Raw genomic sequence first — 17,708 nt, 5'->3', positions numbered from 1 at the left:
TGGCTGGCAGACTCCGCTGGAGGTTTCGCAGTGACAAAGCAGCAGAAGATAAACCCTGCTCCTGGGTCCTACGTCCGTCCAGGGAGCTTGAGCGGGCGCTCCTCAGGTCTCCTTCCTAGTTTTCCTCTCCGAGTACTCCACGTTTTTTACGGGGTGCCTACCCGGTGCTGTACGTGGGGACAGAGTGACGTAGCGTTATAGTGCCCGTGTACCCCAAGAATAAAGCAGAACACAGATTACAAGAAGAGGGATTTTTGTGGTGGGTGAAAGGGAGCCAAGAGAACGCGTGCTGTGGGGTGAAATGGGAGGAGAGAGACACTTAAGGCGCCAGCACCCAGGTGGGGAGGGAACCTGGAGCGTCTAGGGAGCCCAGACCCCGTGCCGAGCTCCAAAGGCGTGCCTTGGGGCTTGGGTAAGGAGAACGATCGCTGGCCCCCAGGGAGGAGCTGTCCAGGCGGCTGGACAGAGCCAGGACCCAAAGAGGACGGCTCGGGCGCGCCAAGCACCCACCTCTCCGGGCCAACTCGGTCCCCTCGCTGCCTCTGGGCCCTGAAACCATGGCCAGCCATCCGTGGGGCGGGCGAGAAAGAAGAGGGAGAAAAAAAAAAAAAAAAAACAGAACAGAAGGGGTTCCCCAGCTCACGCGAGCTGCTGGGACCCGAGAGGCTTCCTCCGGCCTGGGTGACAATGGGAGGGAGGGGAAAAAAAGGGTTAAGAAACTTGGCTGAAGAGCTGAATGGCGTGGAGCGGCGAGGGGAGGGACTGGGCCGCGGCGGACTCGGCGGCGGAGGGAGGAGCGCGGCTGCGGGCGGGCGGCGAGCGAGGCGCTCAAAGTCAGCCTCGCAGACATTGCAGCAGAGCCCCGAACTCGGGAGGCGGCAGCGGCGGAGGCGGAGGAGAAGGAGGAGGAGGAGGAGGAGGAGGCGGCTGCGAAGGCGGAGGGACGACCCGGCCCCACACCCGCCCGCCCGCCCGCGCGCACCCGCCAGTGGCCTCGCGTCCGCTGCTGCGCTCGGTAGCGCAGCTGGTCGGAGGGAAGAGCTAGCCGGGCGGCGGGGAAGGACGGGGCGGCGGGGCGCCTTCGTGGAGTGAGCCTGACGGAGCCGGAGGCTTGGAGCCGCGGCGGCCTCGGGTGAGTGGCGACCGCGACCGGGGGGCGGGGGACTCGGAGGAGCGGCCGCCGGCGCGGCCGGAAACGGCCTCGGAGCGCGGCCCGCCGCGGCGCTGGCGTTGGCCGGCAGGGCCGCGGGGGCGTCGGGGCGGCGAGGGCAGCGCGGCCCGCGAGGGGGCCGAACGCCGGCGGCGGGGAGGGCTCGGCGGCGGGGAGGAATCGTTGGCGGGGAAATCCCACCTCTCCTCCCGGGTCCTGATCACCCCGGGAACTCGGGGTCCGGGCAGCGGCGCCGCAAGTTGTAGAGTTAGCCCTGGGTTCGCCTGCCCGTGCGTGCCAGCCCTGGGCCGGGGGGCCACCGCCGAGGGTCGTTTGCGCCGTGCGCGGGGACGACTCGGGTGGCCGCGCCACCGCGCTGGGGTCGCGCCCCGCTCTGCTGTCTCTTTGGTCCCAAGTCCGGGCGCTTCTCGCCGCGCGGCTGCCGATCCTGCTGCCCAGCAGCGTCCTGGGTGGCGCCGGGCACAGCTCCCCGCCTTTCGCTCGGGTGCCTCCCTGCCCTGTGCCAGCCGATTCCCGGCCAGAAAAAAAGTGAATAGGAAAAGGGACATCGCTCTCAGCCTCAGGCCCGGCCTGCCGGCACTTGCTCGTCGCCTCCTGAGGGTGAGGCTCCCTGGACCCGAGGCCTCGGCCCTCGTTCTACCCTGGAGCCAGGAACCGGCTCGCGTGTAGGGTGAGCCCGGTGGAAGTCCGGGAGGCTGCTTCTCTCTCTCCGGTGTCCTCGCTACTCTTTGAGTATTGTAGTTTTAGGAAGGGTTTTATGGAAAGATTCTACAGACTTTCCATCCTTTCCAAAGTAGTTCTTAAATTTTAATCAAGAGTTGGTGTCCAGTCTGAAGGAACAAAGGAATCAACTGTGTTTTGGAGGCGGACAGGCTGGGAGTCTGTGACACATGTTGATCTCTGAAGCATTCCATGAGTTTCTATGTTCTATAAGGTTAGTTATTTAATTGGATGCCGAAGGTAGTTAGAAAAAATAAAAGCAGAATTGCAAATGCTTATACGTTAAAAAAAGTTTTTAATGGGACGTTTTATTTTGGGAAAAATTAAGACTTAGGTTCAAGAACTTTTAACTTGGTGGAACTTGGGTTGACGATTGTCTCCTGTGGTGTAAATAATTAAGTGTGGGATTGTGAGGGGAAAACTTCTAGAGTAAGAGAGGCTATCTATAGGTGTCCAAAGTAAAAATAATTATGGGGTTACATATACCCATGCTGAATATACTTTCTATTTCTTGGGGGAACTTGTGAAGCCAGGGACTTTGCTAATTCATTATTTATGAATTGCACTGAACCTGCTTATTAGTGAATCATGGGTTTAGCAAGTGGGTGGCATCTTCCAGATGAGATTATTCAATGTTTAATCATCAGTTGCTACCTTTGTTGAAGAGACAGTGAAATGAGTAGACTTTTTAAACAAATGGTGCTTCATCTGACTGGCCCCTAAATATGAGTTGCTGCCTGGAGCTTGTTGAAATGTTTCAACTTCCAAGTCAGTTGTTCTGGGTTTGCCCAGGGGATTTGGTAATGTCCATAGGGTTTATATATTTTTAGGGAGTAGTGGCTACATCACCAATAGTTAACTTTGGACTTAGTTCCTGGAGACAAAGAAGGAGAATCAATCAATGAAGCAGCTACTACCTTTCAGGCTATAGGATTGGTTACTTGAAGCTGTTTCATACTTTGGTAAAGAAATACTGCTTTCCAAATTTACCCTTAGAAGTGCCTTAGATGTGTGTACATGCAGGTCTATATTTTTTAAAAAGGATTTTTCCTTGTTGTTTTTACACAAATGAGTTCTTATGGTGCCTTTGATGTAGCTGAAAGTCAGGCTTAATGCCTATGAACACATGACTGATTTAAAACCACTTCTTACATGCGTCTTCAAACTCTGTAGAACTTGCATTTTCCTAATTTAAACATCCTAAAACATGTGAGTTCACAATAAAGACATGTGTAGTAGAGGCTAAAGGCCCTTCTGTCTCTTGCAGATAGAAGAGCAAAACAACGTGATAAAAAAATAACCTATACCACCACCTAGAGTCTGTTTGTTAGTTTATTGCTCCTGAAGTTTGTTTAAATTGACACGTCTCTTGTGGTCTGATATAGTAAAAAAATGATTAGGAAGTGCAGGCTTTCAAAAGGCCATCCAAGAGAACAATTATTTAAGTAATAAATAGCAAGTGCCAATTTGAATTATCCATGCCACCTTTAGAATAGAAAAGTGTGACATACCAAGTTGAGTGGGCTATTCTCCAAAAGATATTAATTCAAAAGAATTTAAAACGGAATTTTCAGCTTGTGCTCCAAGGTAGCTCTGACTGCTCAAAAGATTTTCTGTGTTGTTATCAGGTATTCAAGAAATCTCACAAATTAAATGCCAGTAGGTCTTTCTGAAATCCAGGTAGAACAAAAGCTATGATAAAAATACAGGGGAGCGTTACAGCTACAGATATTCTGGAATCTCATAAGGTTAGAGAGAATATAAGCTATAAAGAGTTATGGTTCAGAGATTTAAGAGTGAAATCTGTGTTCAATACAGCAGTTATCTATTTTGCTGGTAGTTGATGTGTAGTTAAGCAGTCCGCTAAATGCAAGACCTCTGGGAGGCAGTTTTGTTGCCCGAGTGTCCAAGGAGGAAGTAATGTTCCTCCTTTAGAGTGTAGTCTCAGAGAAAGATGGCCTCCAAGATCTTTAATTAAATGCCAGTTGAACAGAGAGAACTAGAGCACTGTATTAATTCTGTCAAACATCACTATTTTAGAACATTGAGGACAACTAAAAATGAATTAACTCATCTCTGAAAGCAGAGTTTTATGAAAGGTGACAGATGAGGCAAAATATGTCAATCTAATGGAACAAATAGGAAGATAAGGAGATATGCCATTCCTTGGCTTGCTAGAAAGATGAGTGGGAAGAAGTTTATTATTATTGATCATGTCGATTCCATGCATACTGGCCCTAAAGAAGGCCATGATGGACACGTAATTTTAAATTATAGTGGCAGAGGATATATGAATTTAAAGGGATTAGTTTTCTAATTTTAAAACATGAAGATTATTTTTAGTGTTCTGGAAAGAATAATAATTTTGTGTATCAATTCAAAATATAATTCTGTTCAAATTAAGTTTAAAACATCTAATTTTTATCAAGAAAATTGTTTAAATTGCGATAGGGTTAGTTTTGCTTTTTAGACTTTAGATTGTTTGACACAGCTTTAAAGTGTAGGTTCATAGTGAAGAGTTTGGTTTCTTTTACCCCTTCCCTCTCCCACCTTCCCTTAAACAGCTTCTTTGGATGTTTTCTTCTCTTTGAAAATTGCCTTAGTTTGTAGCTTTGCTTTTTGTCTGTGGTGGAGTGAAGTTTCTTACTCATGTGCCTTTTTTATCTGCCTTTTGAGGTGATTGATACACAATCAAGAGTGGATTTTGTTTTTTAAAATAACGATTTACTTTTGCCTGGGTAATGACCAAAGAAAAGGTATTTGCTATTCTTAATAAAGACCTGTGTACTTATTTCTTCCAACTGGAGAAATGTTTTTATTTAAAAAAAAATCTTGATTACTATGGAAAAGATAAAGAAAACATTTTCAACAGACTACAATAGGGTGAATTTCAGGATGTTGGAATTTTAGTCTGGTTTGAATTGTTCAGGATTCATTTCCTAAAATTGCAGTCCTTTCAGGGGACAGTAGGGATGGGAGAGGAGCAAACTCATTCAGTAGGATTTAGATAACACAACAATCAGAAATATAATACCAGGATGATCACCAAGACTTTAGAAGGTGAAAACCAGAAGTGTCAGATGATGAAGCCTACAGAGCAGTAGAATGGAGCTGAGGATTATGTGGAGAGGTTGGACTGAACAAAAAGTAAATGGAGGAGAGAGATCTTGTTTCCCTATCCTGTTTGCATCTGGTGCTGAAGCGGGGACATGAATTGCTGATGGTAATGGATTCCTGCTTATGGGGCCAGCAATAGTATATAAATAATGGTTGTTTGAGGGAGAGAAAGGACAAGTACCCCACTAGTGCATAGCACACTCTATTTTCAAATATCTCAAGTATATCCAACATAGAGGATTAAAAATGGGTACCACAATGAAACCAGGAGTTGGAAAAAGATGAATGAATATTAGATCACCTTTTCTTTGATCTGTTCTTTTAAGATCTGTAGTTTCCCAGGGATCTTTGACAACATGGAAAACAGTGGTAGTGCTGAGGTTTGGGTAGTAAACTGGATAATTCTTTTATGGGACCTCTGATAGAGATAATTTGATAAACAACTACAGAAAGATCCTTTCTTTAAGAACATTATCTTATTATTCAAGGTAGGGGGAAAAATTGAGACCTAAGAGACCTGTGGTCTTATTGTGTTTTCTTGAAAATATTTATATTGCTGTACACCTATTTTTTTCTTACTTGAAATTAAATTTTCAATTTGATGGATACTGAAATATGTAGGGTTTTAAAGATTGGAAGTTTATTTAGAAGTACACGTTTATTTCATTTTGCTACAGCTATGAAAGTTAGTTTTAAGTTTTCTTTCAGGCCCTGAGAGGAGTAGAAAGTTACATTAATTTCTAAAACTTGTTAATAGTAAATACTCAAGTCATAGAACCTTGAAATTCAAATAGAACTAATGCTTTCTTGCAAATGTTACAAGTAAAGTATTACGAAACTTGTGGTATTATGGGTTATCAATACAAATGAAACATAATTTGCCTTAAATTCATAAAACAGAAGAAAAAAATTTAAAGTGTGATAATATTTTACAATTGCATTAGAATGTTGTTAAAATCAATACCTTGAATTATGCAAAGGATATTTAGCCTAGAACTTTAGCAGTAATATAATAAGAAATAGATTTGAAAAATTTCAAAAGTTGGCAACTTAAAAATGGAGGGAAAAAATCACTCACTGGGGTTATGAAAAACTGGTTCCCACTATATCCTTAGTAGTCTTAAATTAAAAAAAAAAACAAAAAAAACTATGCCAGGTTTTAAGATGGTGTGTTCTTGAAGATGATAGTATAGATAATTATTTGTTAAGTAAATTAAGATTCATCTTATTTGTTTGGTTAAAATGATTTTTTAGAAGAACATCAGCATATGTTGAAACTTGACTAGAAAAATGATTTTGCCATTTGTCCATTCATTTATTCTTCCTCTCTCCTTCCCATCCTCACTTCTACTCTCAGTTAACAGAGTTGGGGGGAAAAGGGTTTTGTGAAGACACTGGGAAATAGAAATAAATGCTTCTTTTATAGGATTAATAGTTGTATTTGAAAGTACAAGCTTACCATGGTTCACTGTCCCCAGAAAATTTTTAATTTCTTATATCTCAGGGAATAAAAGCTCTGAATTAAAATCCATCTTACCTCTTTAACAGAAAGAGATTCTTATTTGCCTTATATTCTGTGTGACTAAGCCTAAGGTTTCAAGAAATATTAAACTAGAAGCCTGCTAGGAATTTGAGTCACCAGCTTAAGATACCACTGGGACAGAACAACTCTGATTGACCTGATGCTGGTGTTTATTCAGAGCTTTGGGGAAAAGGAGTCTCTCACCCTTGGACTTCTAATTAAGAAAGTCATTTCTCAGTCACCTGTTAAATGATAGTCAGGACTACTCCTTGTTTTCAAACCTGGAATTTTCTTCTCCCGCAAGGGATTGAGGGCAACTCAGGAACTAAGGAGTTTAGAACTTATGTTGTTAGTAGTTGGTGTTGGTTATTTTACTTTACATTCTAACTGGCTGTGTGAGGGAACTGGATAAAGGCTGATGATTAGCTGTAGACAGTAAGAGAATAGCTTAGTTAAGTCACATAGTGGCTAAACTAGCTTATGGTTATATGCTTTTAATTGTTGAATTTGCCTATACATATGTGTAAACATGTTCCATGTTTCTGCATTAAAAAAGCCAGATGCCAGTGTAACATGGCAGTAGTAAGATAGGAAGTTATGTTTACAAACAGCCTTAAATGAGAATAGTATTGTAATGTTGTGGTGTTTAATGACCCAGTATGGTTGGATTCTGGCACATCCTGGGGCACTACTAAAATTTGAGAATCAGAAGTTCGGAATAAAAATGGGACTTCTGTCTTGAGAAATCTTTCTAGAAATTGAGAGATGAAATGTTTAAGAGATGGTAACTGTATGGTGAAAAGCACACTTCCTTAAGTTTTTTTCATTCATGAATTTATGAGTTCATAGTAAATCTATATTAGAGGGGTAAACATTAAGGGAAAGAGGGAGGGAGGACAGAAGAAAGTGGAGGATATCAAGAAAACGTATTTGGAAATATATGAAACACTCCCAATGGGAAGTTAGAAATATTCTCAAAGGGAATTAATCCCTGTTGCAGTTTTTTCCCCTAAAGGGAATATTTGCACAATGGGTCATGTAGGCTCAGGTTTGATTATTGAAAAACATTTTAAATATAGTTGTTTATGGGCTGGGATTGGTGTTCAGTGGTAGAGCACTTGCCTAGCATGTGTTAGGCACTGGGTTCAATTCTCAGCACCACATATAAAATAAATAAATAAAGGTTCATTGACAACTAATATATATATATATATATATATATATATATATATATATATATATATATATATATATATATAAAATAGTTACTTGTGTTTTGTTATTTCATGATTCTTTTCCTAGTTTAGGTTCTGCTACAAGATCAACATATACATAAAAGGAAAGTCTTTTTATCTCTTTGGGTCATAAATAACATCTGTAGAACGAGAGGGGTAGTTTCCTAGTATCATTTTCTCTAGTTTATAGATAAACCCATTCTGAAAGTTCCCAGAGTAACTTGCCTGAGGTCACACAGCTACTTTCATTAATTTGATTTTCTATGAGAATATGCCATCCTTTGAAAAAAGCAGTTCACCAACTGATTTTCAGGAAGTCATTAAAAAACTTTGCTTCCCACCTGATAGCCACAAAACTCAGGCATCCCATCCAAGCTTCCCAGCCTGGATTCTCAAAGACCAATTTCACAGGGAAGGCACCTTGTTGCCAATTGATGATTCAGCAGCATTTTAGTTAGTTCTAGCAGAGAGCTGTCCTGTCTCCTGTGCCTGTGTGTCACTAGAGGAAAACACGGTCACTAAGGGCAGCTGTAGGGATGTTTTTTCCTTCATTGCTGGCTCTTATAAGGTGTACTACAAAATTATTGCAGTGTTCTTTAAGGCAGTGAAAGCAACTATGTTTCTTGATATAATTCATTAAAATAGCTTGCTGTGGTCTTAATTCAGGTGTTCCCAAGGCTAATTAGGTTTGTCCACTTCAAGAAACAGCAATTCAGGGCCATAGCTCTTCTGTTGAAAAGGTACAACTCTTGACTTTTACCATTGTCAGCATGATTATTTTTTATTGCCCTGTCTTCACCTGTAATAATTTTGTTAAAAACTATGCTATCCTAATAAACCAGTCTATACTACAAAGAAGAAATCAATAGTGCATTTGTGAATAGTGAAAGGAAGCACAAATAGAAAACTGAGGAGTAGCTGGCTTTCTTTGGGGAATAGACCGTGATGAGGAAGGAGACATTTGAGTTTAAGGAGGTTAGTGGCACATACTGTATTTTTAAGTACACACCAGGTATGTGTTTTTATTGTTGAGGCCATGAGAAGTGGAGTTATAAACCTCCCCACCTCTTTTTATTTGCCTCATTTAAAATTTATGGAATTTAGAACCCTAAAACCACTCTATTGGAGTGGTTCCCCAGACCCTGAAAAATACAAATTGAAACTTTATTGTAGACACAAGTTGAATAAGCAGGTGCACATAAGTAATATTTTCTAGTATGCTTTATATTTTGATTTGGCAAGTGCATTTTGGAAAAAATGATTCATATGAAAGCTGCATAGGAAATGTTTTGCTTCTATCTTTTATTAAGAGAATATATTATATTTTTGCCAAATAAGAGAGATACTGTCCAAGTGAACATTATAGGGAAAAGTCTTCTGTTTCAGATATGTATTTAAATGTGTATTTATATTAATTCCCTAGCCAGTACATGCCTTTAAAAAAAAATTAAATAAACTGAATATACGTGATGCCAAACATAAGGGTTGAAATGATAATTTTAATTTAATATCTATCTGGTTCTTTCCCAGTGTCTGTCAGTGTCTGTCTGGTTGTTTATTATTAAGGCACAACCAAGGTTGTGCATAGTTCTCTTGGAAAGCTGCTCTCTGGTAATACTTGGTGGATCTGGATCAATGTCACATTTTCTTTATTTCCTTTTTTTTTTTTTAAAAAAAAAAACACAAACCTTGAACTTATTTTGCTTGAACTTTCATAAATTGAAGTAATTTTATAGAATCTTTTAAATTTTTCCAGTTGGAAGAGAAGTTAATAAAAGCTCTGCGTCTATGAATTTAAGTATACTTGTCTTAGAGGAATCCTGTCCCACTTCCCTGTTATCAAACAAGTCATTTTATAGAGCCATCTTGCTTATGGAAAAGTGCCCTTAGTATATATTATAAATCAAATAGTGCTAAAATGCTAAAAAGTACTTAGAACTTAATGCACCATTTTTTTTCCCTCTTGATCCTTCTTCTTTCTCTATTTTTGTTTCCTTTTTACCCTGTTTTTAACATGTTTTTAATTGCCAGGGGAATTCATGTGATATAACTAGGTGAATGATTCATTATTTTCCAATAGTTTTTGTTATTGTTGTTAATCTAAAATTTCCCAAACAATAATTATATGCATTTTACAAAGGAGAAAATTAAGTTGTTGAGCTAAACAATTAGGTAGACCCAGAATGAGAAGTCAAATCTTGATTGATTTCATATTTGTTTATTTTGGTTAAGGCTGATTTAGAAAGAAAGGTTTGTGTACCAGGTGTTAAGGAATGGTTAATAACCTTTCTGGTGGATCCAGCAGTAAATCCAAGTTAAGCCTGGGGCAGGAACTGTAATAATTGATACTGAGTCTTGAGAAGGGGAGTGAGAAGGAGCCTACTACATCACCCCTGTTCTGGTACCTAATTTTCTTCTTCAGGTCTCAAGAAGGCTTAGGATTCATTTCATAATTCTGGTACCTAGAACTGCGATATAATTTCTAGGCTGAGAATTTTAAAGGGGAATTTTATAGTATAGGTGTGTATATGAATTCTGTTATGTGTTCTGTACATTTTCAGTTCTATTTTGAAAGCAGTGGGGGAACTTCCCATTTATAGATTAATTCAGTCAGGCACTTACAGATTATTGGAGTGACCAGAACACTTGCAGCCAACTCTACTTATTACTGACAAGTAATTTTCTAAAACTGTCAATGGAGAGCTTGGTTCTTTTGGTTCAGTTGATAACATAATGCCTGCATAATCTTGTGGAAAGATATCAATAAGGTGAGGGGACACCACTATGTAGCACAGTGGCGATAATATGCCTCGAACCAAGTGTATCTGGGTCCACACCCCTAGGAAGAGAGCAAAAGGAAGGAAACCTAACTGCTGCCTTTTGTATGGGCTACAGACTGGTCATGTGCCTGACCTTGGTGAAGCAAAATGACAGGAATATTATTGCTCATGGGGCAATGGGCAAGAATTTTGAGGCTTTACTACAGTCTCCAATCCTCTTAACAAGATCATGTTTTTCTCTCAGCTTCATGTGCTCCCTGATTGTAACAGTTACAGTTGTATGTTTGATTTCCACAGAAGACTGTAAGCTTGGTGAATAGGAGCTTATTCAGCAGTGTAGTGTCAGTGCCCAGTGCCTAGTGGGTACAAGGCTGTCTATAAACATTTGTTGAATTGAACTGTACCAATTCTAATTATTGGTAAAATCTGGCTCAGGGCTAGAACTTTTATATATTTTTATATAATAGCTATTGTTGTTATGTGCAACTTACAAAGGAGCTCTTCTACATTTTTCTTTAGTCTATTTAAATTAATACTTCCAAAAGGAAAATAATAATGCTTCCTTAAAATTTATCATTGTCTTTCCAGTCATTAAATTTTGAGGAAAAAAGTGAAACTGTTGGTAACATTATAATTAATTGGCACTTGAAATCATTTGTCTTAAAATAAATTTCTTCAAAAGTAAACCAGTTATATTAGATAATATGTTTAGCAAAATCTTTAGGGGCAATATTAATTGATTTATTTTTTTCTTTTTGGGTAAGAAAATGAAACAAAACATTTCAGAGTCTTCCAAAAAGTTTCCTCAGTTTCACAAGTACCTATTAGCTTGGTCCATTTAATTGCTTTGGATTTGACCACTTGGGAAGGTGGGTGGAGACATCTTAAAATTCTGTCTAGAATTAATTTTGGTGTTCAGTAACCTTAGAAGTTAGAGGGTATCAAGAAGAACTGATGATTCAAAATCTGTTATGTTGTAGGACTTAAAGTAGTATATGAAGCCCGTTAGTTATATTTTGAAATTCAGAATTTGGCCTTCACCAGAGGTGAATTTCCTGACTGTTAGAATGTCATCAATTTCAACTACATTAAAATATAGTTGTTAGGAGTCAGAAAATAAATTTATATTGAAATGGAGCTCAGAGATTTCTAGGTGAGATTTCTTTTCAAATGCTAAAAATATAAATTATCTGGATAAATACTTATGGCACTGATTTTAACAAATGCTTTTAAAATAAGTTAGCTTTCTGTTTTGTGAAGACAAAGATTTTCACCAAACATTACCTTATGTGTCTTTTGTAAACTTGAAAAACATCTCTCATGGCTCATATTGTTCTATGTAGTCACATGCTTATAAGTTATAGCAAAAGAAGAAAAAGCTAATGGACTAATGTTTAAAGTAAAAGGGTAGAAAAGTGAGCACATTTATGTTTTGTGGTGTATTCTACCTTGTGCTTTTACCGGCTCTGGTGCTGAGTACTGGAGCTCCTTTCCCTTCATTGTTCATTAATGTCAGCTCATATGTTATGAGTACATGAACTTCTGTGTATTAGTGTGATGTTCCTACCATTGGATTCCTCAGCAGGCACCCACATTTAATTTCTATTTTATAAAACTAAAACTTTTAACTAAGACATGATGCCTCATTAAACTACTTTGTAATGAAAAAGGTGAATGAGACTGAATTTGTGGTTGCCCTTGTACAAGTATTTGTTTAGCTCTGGACAGTTATCTATCTGCATCTTTCACATTGTATACATCCTTGTTTTCCTCTTGATAATGCCAGAGAATGCTTTTATTTAAAGGTATCATTCTAATAACATGAATTCATTCACCTTGATTTTAAGCTCGTGTACCCTATCTTTCAGACCCTAGCCACACCAAAAAAATGTATTATTTTCTCTCTTTGGGCCTATTCGTTATTTTAGCACAATTCTAGATGGTCTTGCTTTTGCAAAATTACATGTTCCATATAATGGGTAAGTACCTTAAACCTGTAAGGTTTAGGATTGTTAAAAGAAAAAGCTGACAATATAGGTTAATACTGACAATAGGTAAAAATGAGCCTTTGGGAAGTCAACAAAAAAGATAAAATTAAAATCTTACTTTAAGCCTTTTGAAAATCTAAACTTAATATGCATTTCCTCACAGCAGCCATATCATTTTTAAATTTTATGTTATGATTCTTAAGTTGCTTCCTGTGTCATAGTAAGAATGGTAATTTTTTTTAAACTGGTTGTATGAAGTAAATGGAAAGAGAAAAGAATAGCATATGATATTATATCTCTGTGTTAATAACATGTTTTCATTATATTTTATAGTGAATGTTAATTATTTTTTTAGTTTTTGTTTTTTTTTTTTCTATATACAATCCATGTGTATATAGGTGTAAAGAAGACATATCTTGGAAATATGCACCTGTGAATTTGTCCTATGAGAAAATAAGTAACAAGCTGTAATTGCTTTCTGTAGCTTCAGTGAAACACCAGAAAGAAAATAATTCTGTTTGTACATATTGCCTTGTGAATGTTTCAGGATTTAGCAGTTTTTAATGGCTATGGTTATTTATTTATTTTTAAAAATATTTTTTTAGTTGTAGATGGACACAATATCTTTATTTGTATTTATTTATTTTTTCTTTTATGTGGTGCTGAGGATCGAACCCAGGGCCTCACACAAGGGCTTCAATACTGAGCTACAGCCCCAGCCTGGCCATGGTTATTTTTAAAAAGGGAAAAAGATGTAGTGTGGAATAGAAAGTTTTGGTGTGTGGGAAGAGAAAGGAAAATTTACTTGTAAACTGTATTGAAGTCACCATTTATTTTGTTTTAAGCTTATTTGTATAATGTATTCTAAAGGATGCTGAAAGTTAATAATTTATGGTAAAAATATTAGCTCCTTAATGCTGGGTGGTTGAACTGTTAATCCAGAGATACCATGGAGAATAAAGAATTAGAACTAGGGATTAGATAGGTTTTAGCATGGCTTTGTTGTGGGAAAGCTATGAAATGGGCAAGTCATTTAATGTTTTCTGGCCTCAGTTTCTTTTGTAGCATAAGGAGGTTGAACTAAAATGACAATTTGGTTCCTCTTAACTTTTTACAAATCAGCATTACTGTAAAACTGAGGGTTTATTTTCTATTGCATTGAGAATCAGAGTGCATAAAATTTAAGGCTGGGAGGATATCCCTTATGATTTTTTGAGCTTGCCATTTAATATTTTACAGCAAAGTTTTTAGTTTAACATAATTGAACTTGTACTAGATAGGGTTAATAGGCTAGAACAAAAGGTCAAAGCATAAGGCATTAGGCTTAATTAAGGGAGAGCAGGAGTGGCAGGAGTGTGTGACAGTTAAATGGGTTTCCCACAGACTAATGTCGGTTACAGTGCAACCATGCCTCAACTTAAGTGGGTTATTTTGTGCAAAGGGCAGCAGTGATTAGCAGTTTGACATGCCAGACACTTCTGGCCAATCCCATCTGTTTTAGAGGTTAAAAAAGCACACCTTTATGAGCTGATGGATTGATTTGTGTGCCCGTCTGGTAAAGATTAGAAGTCCAAGGCCAATGCAGTAAATGTCAGTTATAGAATATTGTTCTTTCTTGGTTGGCTCATTGTTGTAACCGTCGACTGTTTTATAATGGGGGATAACTGCTGTTTATAGAGTTGAATGCAAGACGGGTGGGGGAACAGGTGAGGGAGGAAGAAAAATATTTCCCAGATGAAATTATGCATTAATATACTCTGTTGCAGGTGTTTCAAATTCTGTGGAATCTTTTTGACCAGTTCCTTATAGTTTGAGTCACTTTGTTGTTTTATGTTATCTGAGCAACATTGTCAGTCCAAGATTTAATTTTCTGTACAGAATTAATAAATTTATTTTATTTTATTTTTTGTTACTGAGGGTTGAACTTAGGGTTGTCAAGCTGATGGATACTTTAACTTCATATCCTTACATACATTTAAAAGGTGTAATGTTTTGTTCAGTTACCACCTGGGAAAGGGAAATGAGGAAATGAAGAGAGACTTGCACATACAGGCTCTTGTGTGTACACACACACACACACACACACACACACACACGATTCTGTGTTCTCTGTGGTTACTCAGGTGCAATCACAAAAGGAGACACAGAGATTCAGAAAAACAAAGTTTATTATAATTTCTGGTCCTAGACAGTATGCCATACCGTGCCATGCAGGGTGACATGGAAAAGCATTGGTGAGGAGGCACTAGGGAAGAGCCCAGGCTGTGTCCTTTATTGGAATCTCCTGGAAGAGTGAGGCAGTGCAGGATCATCAAATTTAGGTTTTGACTAGTTTGAATAAGCTATATGTAGATGATAATAGTAATAAAATATTAGTATATAATAATAATACTTTTGAATAACTTACTGTTAAACTAATAACTAACAGCTAGGTGTGGTCCATATTTTACTTGGTTCCTGGCCCTTGGATGCTGTGAAGGCAAAGGAATATTGCCCCTTAGGGTGTGTGAGCCAGAAGAAAGAGGTGTGGTTTGGACTGGTTAGTTTGCATATCAAAGGCATGCTGGGGGCTGAGCCCTTTGCTGAATCTCTAAGAATTGTCTTGCCTCCAAAGGAATAGTCTCTACCCAGCCAGGAAGGTCTTTCAGATGTCAGAACATCATAATATACAGAAAATAAGAAATAAAATATATTAACAACACACATGCATACTTGCTTTCTGGACTTTCCTATAGTCTCCTGAGATTGAAATGTAGCTGAACCTAAATTTAGGCCTATTTTCTTTCTTCATTGGAAGCTGTGTGATGCCATTAAAACAGTTTATTTCAGTTAAAGATTGTAGCCCATTTAAATATACTCAGAGACTTGATTGTGGCTATAAAAATTGACTTCAGATCTTCTAATATGCAAGGGAAAAAATCATGATATTATGTGGATGAAGTAGAACTTCAGAAATTATCGTAATTGATGAACTCAGGAATATATATAAAGCACTCAGTACCTTGGGGTGGGCAAAGAAGTGCTTGTAAGAAAAAGAATATTATCTTTATCGGAAGAGTATCTTCAATCTGAGATTTCAGTTCAAATAAAAATGTAAATAGTAACATTGAAACAGCAGAGGAAGCTTCTGGTTGGCCCCACAGGTTTTTATCCTTGTCAAAGAATGTGAGCCAGGAGTTTCCTCTTACATAGTTACAAAGTTCCATGTCTGATTCTGAATTGCTTCTTATAGAAAGAAAATTAAAATACCTAAAGAAGATGTGGTCACTGAAAGTTGTACATAGATAATAATAGTAACTAATATTTTATTAACTATATGTATACATTTATTTTGAAACTAAGCTAGTTCAGAGTGTATTGGCTTGGTTTATAGGTAGAAATGAAGAGATTTGGGTTCTAATTTTAAAAGGACAATATAACAAGGTATTGGAGTTTATTTAGGAATATGTTACTTAAATATGTATTCATACTTATTGTTCTCTGGGAAGAAGCATCAATTGAAATGATTTTTGTCTAATACATAGTTACTTGACAAAAGTCTTGCCTTTTCTGTAGGGAGAGAAGATGAAGAAACATAAGTTTTATAATATCATTGCTTCTCATTGACTAAATCATTTTTAAATTGCAAAAGATTGACTTAATTAATATAAAAGTGCTTGGGTAGTAAATTAAATATGGAAGATGTACCTAATTTAAGGGACAGAGCTTCTTCAATGAATCTCCTGGTGATGTTATATTAAACCTAAAATAAATACTTGAAGTTCTATATTTGTGCTAATACTATAAACATTTTTAAAGTACCGAAGATCATAGATCTTATGCTTTTTTGGTTTCCTTCCTTTTTCTCCAGTTCAAATGCCAGTGATATCTAGTTTGTGTTAGAATTGAATTTTATTAATGGTAACTTTTTATGCGGTTAACTTGTTTTTATGTGTTTTAATAAATTTTGAGATTTCGAATGCACATTGTCCTCTGTGACACATCGCAATTTCTGTCAATCTGTTATATTTCCTTTTTTTTTACTAAGGTGGTATTATTGGATTTGAGACATGTAAAGTATGCTTCTCTAAGCCAGTTCCTTGAACATAGGATTCTGTAGTCATACAAATGAAAGCAGAAATTCTTAATATGTTTAACATCTTGTGTTTGTAGTGTTTCCCTAAAACTGTAGCCTTATAATCTGAGTTCTAGTTTTTAGAATTTTTTTGTATGATAATGGAAAAAATAATAGCCCTATTTTGTGTTTTGATCTTAAATGCTGTAAGGGCATATTTTTTGCTTCTGTTTAGGCAGATTAATAAGAAAGCCATAATGTATATTACCTACTTATTGAAATATATTCTTAATGTATATGTTTATTCATATCTTCTCAATGTGTATGTAGATTTTTGTGTGTGATATATTTTAAATCAAGATGTCTGCACCTGTTGATTGCATTAAGCATTTGGTATCTCCTAATGAGGGATGGAAAAGGTGCTTCACACTGTGAAGTGGATCATTCCTCCTCCACAAATTGCATACATTCTACTTTTTTGTATTCAGTGACCTTGCAGTCAGTGACTTCAGCCCAGAATAGTTTCAAAGTCATGTAAATGAATGCAATTAAGGTATTGCTTATCATCTTACATAGTTCAGATGGAATCTTATTGGATAGAGAGAGTTGTTTGCTTTATGAGGAAGGTCAAAATAAGGTTAAATTTTATTACATAAAATGATTTGGTAATGTTTTTTATTTAGCTGCTGAAAATGTAGTGTCCTAATAGGAAATGATAGTGCTTCCCCCCTCCCCCAATCACCTGGATGTCTTTTCAGAGTTTCATTTTTTTTTTTTTTTCTGTTTCTAAACTCTTTTTAAGGAGATACCCTTTGTCTACTTCTAAGATCTTGGGAATATTCTGCTCTTGGTTATGATTTTGGGAGTCTTTAATTTACACATATAGGGAACATTTCTTGCTGCTGATGGAAGATGTCTTTGGCATTGCTGATATATGTACTTGTGTTTATGATTTATGTTAATGTCCAGTAGCCACGCCAGGTGGTACAGGATCTCACACTGGTACTAGAGTCCAGCATCATGTGGGCAGAAGGGAGACTTGCCATATAGTCACGGTTGGGAGAGCACTGATGTAGATACTTGAAATCTTACTAAAGAAGAACTGTGAGTGAGTGGGGACT

At 37.8% G+C, this 17,708-nt stretch overlaps 1 protein-coding gene across 4 annotated transcripts in view; it reads left to right on the top strand.

The window, feature by feature from the left end:
* The first annotated feature begins 967 nt into the window (after positions 1-967).
* Nrip1 (nuclear receptor interacting protein 1) overlaps positions 968-17,708 on the top strand; it is an 83,902-nt gene continuing 67,161 nt past the window's right edge. For all 4 annotated transcript variants that reach the window (XM_077795377.1, XM_026411750.2, XM_026411758.2 and 1 more), the window contains exon 1: positions 968-1,132. The gene's annotated coding sequence lies outside the window, so the exon portion shown is untranslated. The remainder of the gene's footprint in view (positions 1,133-17,708) is intronic.

This window comes from Urocitellus parryii, chromosome 2 (genome assembly GCF_045843805.1).
Source record: "Urocitellus parryii isolate mUroPar1 chromosome 2, mUroPar1.hap1, whole genome shotgun sequence".
Lineage (NCBI taxonomy): Eukaryota > Metazoa > Chordata > Mammalia > Rodentia > Sciuridae > Urocitellus > Urocitellus parryii.
This window is presented reverse-complemented; position numbering and strand designations above follow the sequence as displayed.